The sequence below is a fragment of the Pinus tabuliformis genome, chromosome X (assembly GCF_031772625.1).
Source record: "Pinus tabuliformis cultivar Carrire ecotype Pingquan chromosome X, CPIR1, whole genome shotgun sequence".
Lineage (NCBI taxonomy): Eukaryota > Viridiplantae > Streptophyta > Pinopsida > Pinales > Pinaceae > Pinus > Pinus tabuliformis.
Window position 1 is genome coordinate 154,967,427 of NC_142308.1, and position 5,327 is coordinate 154,972,753.

The following is a 5,327-nucleotide window of genomic DNA, read 5'->3' on the forward strand; positions in this document are numbered from 1 at the left end:
TTTCATTGCAGGTCACACTTCTGTTCATTCTCTTTATTGACAGCTAGCAAATTAGGTCAATGTAACTAGGTCTTTGAATTTACAAGTCTTTGTTGGTTCAGATTGGAAAAACGACTTGAAGAGCACCTGTACCACTCCTTCATCTGCTTATTTTCCATCAGCACCATCCACTCCACCCTCTACTTAGAATCCTTACCTCACGTTTGCCACATTTGCTCACATAACCCTAGTTTTTGTACATCATTGTTTAAGCCTTCTTTGAGCCAACTTAGCTATCTACACCTTCTCACCACTCCATCCACCAGTCCCTGGGCCACTTCAGACCGCTATTCTACCTCCATATCCATTCATGCATCTTCCCTCACTCACCCATCCTCCAAAATCCAATTTTAAAACATCTTGTAGAAATTTCGGAACATCCTGTAGAAATTCCTAAAACATCCTGTAGAACCCCTGCAAACTTCCTGTAGAAGCTCACGAATGAGGTTTCTTGATAGCCAAACTCTGTGAAACTCTCTAGAAGGGTGTTAGGGACCCCTTAGGCCCTCTCTGAACCTTCCTGAACTCTTCCAAGCATTTCCTCTCGCCAATCCACCTCTGCACAGTCACAAACAGTTAAAAGCACATGCATGATAATTCCAATAACTTATTCAAAAATACAAAAAGATGTTTTCTTCAGGTAGAGGTAGTCTAGACACATGTATTTTACCTTCATAGAAGTAATGGCATCCCTTCTAGTAGTTTTCATTCTCTCCTTTGCATCAGTAGGACTAGCTAGTAGAATTAGGGTTTGCTAAGGTTTGCGTTACTTTTTGGCTTTCAGTTTCTTTCCACAAGTAGATTAGCTTCCTTTGAGTTGGCTTTCATCCATCATTTAAAAAGCTTCTTCTAAGAGCTCATAGAAGTTGGCTTAAGCCCCTAGCGGACTTGTGCTAGCTGACCAAGTGACAGCTGCGGCAAGAGCTAGTACTTGTGCATACAGCACCGTCGCTTCCAAGTTTGTTACGAACTACCGGGTTGATAAAAGTAAAGACGGGAGTCCCAGGAGTTGCAGCATTATTGTTGCAATACTGGAGCCCACCAGAGAGGGTTGATCATAATTGTCCGATAATTAGAGGGGTAATTTGTATTCCCACTTTTAAAATAGGGATAATGAGGCTTTGAGTCCATGATTTAGGGAACCCTTGCTCGACCGCTTGATTGAAAAGCTTGCGAATGTGGGGGATGAGAACATGACCTCCAATTTTTAAGATTTCTGGTTGGTAACCTTCAATGTCCTTAGCTTTCCCATTAGCCAAGCGATTAACCCCAAAATCGATGCCTTCTAACGAGAAAACTTCTTTCATTGTGAGCAGGGTTTCAAAGTTATCCATGGCATTTGGAGATTCATAAAGCTTTTTAAGATAGGAACTCTAGTCGTGTAAAGCAATTTTATTATTATCTTTAGTTTTCCTAGTTAGAATCTGCCTCCACAATTTCTTAGGAGCTACCTTAGAGAGGTGTAAGAGATTCTCTTGTCTTTTACGAATATACTGCCTTTTTTCCTTTTACTTAGGGCTTTGTATATTTTTATCTTGCCAATTTTAAGAGATTCATCAACAACTTCCTTAATTGTTATCCTCGCACTTTTAAATCTTTGTCATACCATGGGTTGGTTTTGCTATTTCTTTTATTACTTGAAACTTCAATTGAAAACTTGTTAATAGAATATGAGAGGGTTGTAGTAAAATTATGATAGAGATCTTCTATATTGTCTATACTACATAATCCGAGTAGAAAAAAACCAAATCATTAAACAATTAAAGTACTTCTAGAATTAATTAGTACTCTATTATATTATTTTAAAAAGTTGACAACATACTTTTTATATTCTAAATCTTATTTAAAAATCAATATAACTTTAAATTAATATTATAAATTTTAATGAATTAATGAAATATTAAGTTTATGTTATAACAATCAATTGGAAATGTCAAAGCAAAGTATCATCATTTCACGAATGTTAATTCGCCAGGTAGAGATCACAAGATGAGCATGTTCATGTTGAAATCCCTAGAGAATTGGATTCTTTTCTGAAAAATGATTCAATAATGCAAGCTCCAGTTCCAATATTACAAAAAGTAAATGACAACCGTCATGCAAGTTTCATGCATAACTTGCATATGGACAAATGTCGGTTATCGAGAAAGGAATCAGAACTGTAACTTACACACATACAAATGTCAGCCATCGAAATCCGAGAGGGGAACTTTTGACCTGATTCTCCTCCACTCAATCCGCCATTAATGGAATTCAATTGAGGTTGGTGTTTGCATGGTAAAGGTGTCATCGGTACCAGGGTTTGTAGTGAATTATAAGGTCCATGGATTTCTCTCAAGGGTTCTTACACTGGTGGATGAATCATAGCAGATCTCCAGGAGTTTCTGTTCTGCTATGGCATGCTGAGGTTTTCCTGTGGAGATCTGGAACGATGCAGGTCGCATAATCTGAGACTGGTCGTTGAATTCGAAACTCTTTAATTCAGGTTCGAAACTCTTTAAGTTTTACTGTTGTTTTTTGGTTGAGTCTGGTTTACTCTTTAATTCAGGTTCGAAACTCTTTAACTCTGGTTTGACTGCTGTTGTTATTTTCTGGTTGAGTCTGGTGGAGTCTTTGGCTGGACTCATTGGATTTGAACTTTGAATCTCTGCTGGATTTGAACTTTGAACTTTGAATCTCTGCTGGATTTGAACTTCTTTTCATGTACTCCATAACGAAAAAAATTTAGATTTGAACTATGAATTTTATATTTTATATAGCACTAAATCACCAAAATAGCCCAAACACACAAACTGGTATTCCATTACACAAAATGGCCAAAATTTAACTTTTGAATCTCATAATTGTATTCCATAACACAAAATAAATAGCCCAAACACACAAAATGGTATTCCATTACTCAAAATGGCCAAAATTTAACTTTTGAATCTCATACTTTTACATATTGGCCAAAATTTAACTTTTGTATCTCATACTTTTTCTCATACTTTTACATATTGGTACTCCGCCAAGAATTTACCTTTGAATATCATACTTAAATCACCAAAAGAGATATTTTACCTTTGAATCTCATACATTAAATTACCAAAAGAGATTTTGAACTTTCAATCTCAGAATTTTGAACTTTCAATCCCATATAATTTTGAACTTTCAATCTCAGAATTTTTAACTTTCAATCTCAGATAGTTCTTAACTTTGAATCTCATAATTTTATGTAATTTATATTTTAACCGCCGAGATTTTACCTTCGAATCTCATACATTAAATCACCAAAAGAGATACTTTATCTTTGAATCTCATATATTAAATCACCAAAAGGGTTTATTAACTTTCAATCTCATATAATTTTAAACTTTCAATCTCAGAATTTTTAACTTTCGATCTCAGATAATTTTTAACTTTGAATCTCATAATTTTATGTAATTTATATTTTAACCGCCAAGATTTTACCTTTAATCTCATACATGAAATCACCAAAAGAGATATTTTACCTTTGAATCTCATATATTAAATCACCAAAAGAGATTTTGAACTTTCAATCTCAGAATTTTTAACTTTCAATCTCATATAATTTTAAACTTTGAATCTCATCATATGAAACTTTGAATCTCATAATTTTATGTAATTTATATTTTAACCAAAATTTAATTTTTGAATCTCATACACATTGGTACTCCGCCAAGATTTCACCTTTTAATCTCATACATTAAATCACCAGAAGAGATATTTTACCTTTGAATCTCATACATTAAATCACCAAAAGAGATTTTGAACTTTCAATCTCAGAATTTTTAACTTTCAATCTCATGATATTTTACCTTTGAATCTCATACATTAAAGCACCAAAAGAGATTTTGAACTTTCAATCTCAGAATTTTTACCTTTCAACCTCATATAATTTTAAACTTTGAATCTCATAATTCTATATATTTTATAATTGAGAATATCATATAGCTGATTTTTCTCAATAAACTTGCAGGGTTTATAGTGGAGTGTTACAGAGGCAAATCCAACTTTTTTTATCCATGGGAGGCCATCTGATAAACTTCGTTTCGGCTCTGAAATCCAAGTTCAAGGATGACAAATCGAAGAAAGAGGTGTACATAAAAATGGATCGGACAGAGAGCATGAAGGTAGATGCGAAGAGCAGGCGTGCACAGAGATTGATCCACAAAACCCTCAGATATGCTGATAAACCTGGTCGGAAATCGCTTAAATAAATATATGAATTCATGAATATTGGTCTTATGCAGCTTTTGCTTTGGCTTCCAGAAGGTACTGGTTGGGGCTCTTCTCAACCCTTGCTGTTAGAGGGAAAAAAATCCCATGTGAGATCGATGAATAAGTCATACAAAACCATATTTCAGAAAGATTGATACGTTTGTTACATGTTGTTCTTTAGTGATGATGTTGATTTCTGATGTCTCTGTGAGATCGATGAATAAGTCATACAAAACCATATTTCAGAAAGATTGATATGTTTGTTACATGTTGTTCTTTAGTGATGTTGATTTCTGATGTCTCTGTTCCGTTGGGAGAAAATATGTAAGAAATTTACTTTACAGTAATTTTTAAATGCTTCAGTGTACTCTTTGTTCGGTGTTATCTTCAGTGTACTCTTTGTTCGGCGTTATCTCTGATGTCTCTGTTCTGGTTGGGAGAAAATATTTAAGAATAATTGTAAAATGCTTCAGTCTCTTCTTTATTCGGATTTAGGGTAAATTAATTGGACTGGTTTGGGTGGGGTTTAGTGTAATCAGGTTTGGGATTTAGGGAGGTTTGGGATTTAGGGTGGGGTTTAGTGTAATCAGGTTTTGGATTTAGGTGGGTAAATCAATTAAATCATACATGAAGTAGGCACGTTTGGGTGCCTAAATCGTCTATAAATCAATTGTATATAATTGAATTTCAATGGTATATAATTGAATTGGTTTGGTTTTGGTGCATAAATCAATTGTATATAATTGAATTGGTTTGGTTTTGGTGCATAAATCAATTGTATATAATTGAATTGGTTTGGTTTTGGTGCATAAATCAATTGTATATAATTGAATTGGTTTGGTTTTGTTTTGTTTGGGATTTTGGTTTTGGATTGAATTAGTTTGGTTTTGTTTTGTTTGGGGTTTTGGTTTGGTTTGGGATTAAGTTTTTGTCTGGGATTTAGTTTTCATTAGGATGTTTTTGAATTGACTCAGGGTCGGTAAAATTATTGTTTTAAGATATTTTGTATTTAGAGTGGGTAAATTAATTAAAGCAATGTAGTTTAAATGGGTTTAAGTTTTTGTGTG

The 5,327-nt window shown here is 34.0% G+C and overlaps 1 long non-coding RNA gene across 1 annotated transcript; it reads left to right on the top strand.

Annotated features, from left to right (window-relative positions):
- Positions 1-1,985: 1,985 nt before the first annotated feature.
- Positions 1,986-4,644, top strand: LOC149138913 (uncharacterized). Its single transcript, XR_016264910.1, has 2 exons — positions 1,986-2,524; positions 4,019-4,644. It is a non-coding gene; the product is annotated as an uncharacterized LOC149138913 (long non-coding RNA).
- The last annotated feature ends 683 nt before the right edge of the window (positions 4,645-5,327 follow it).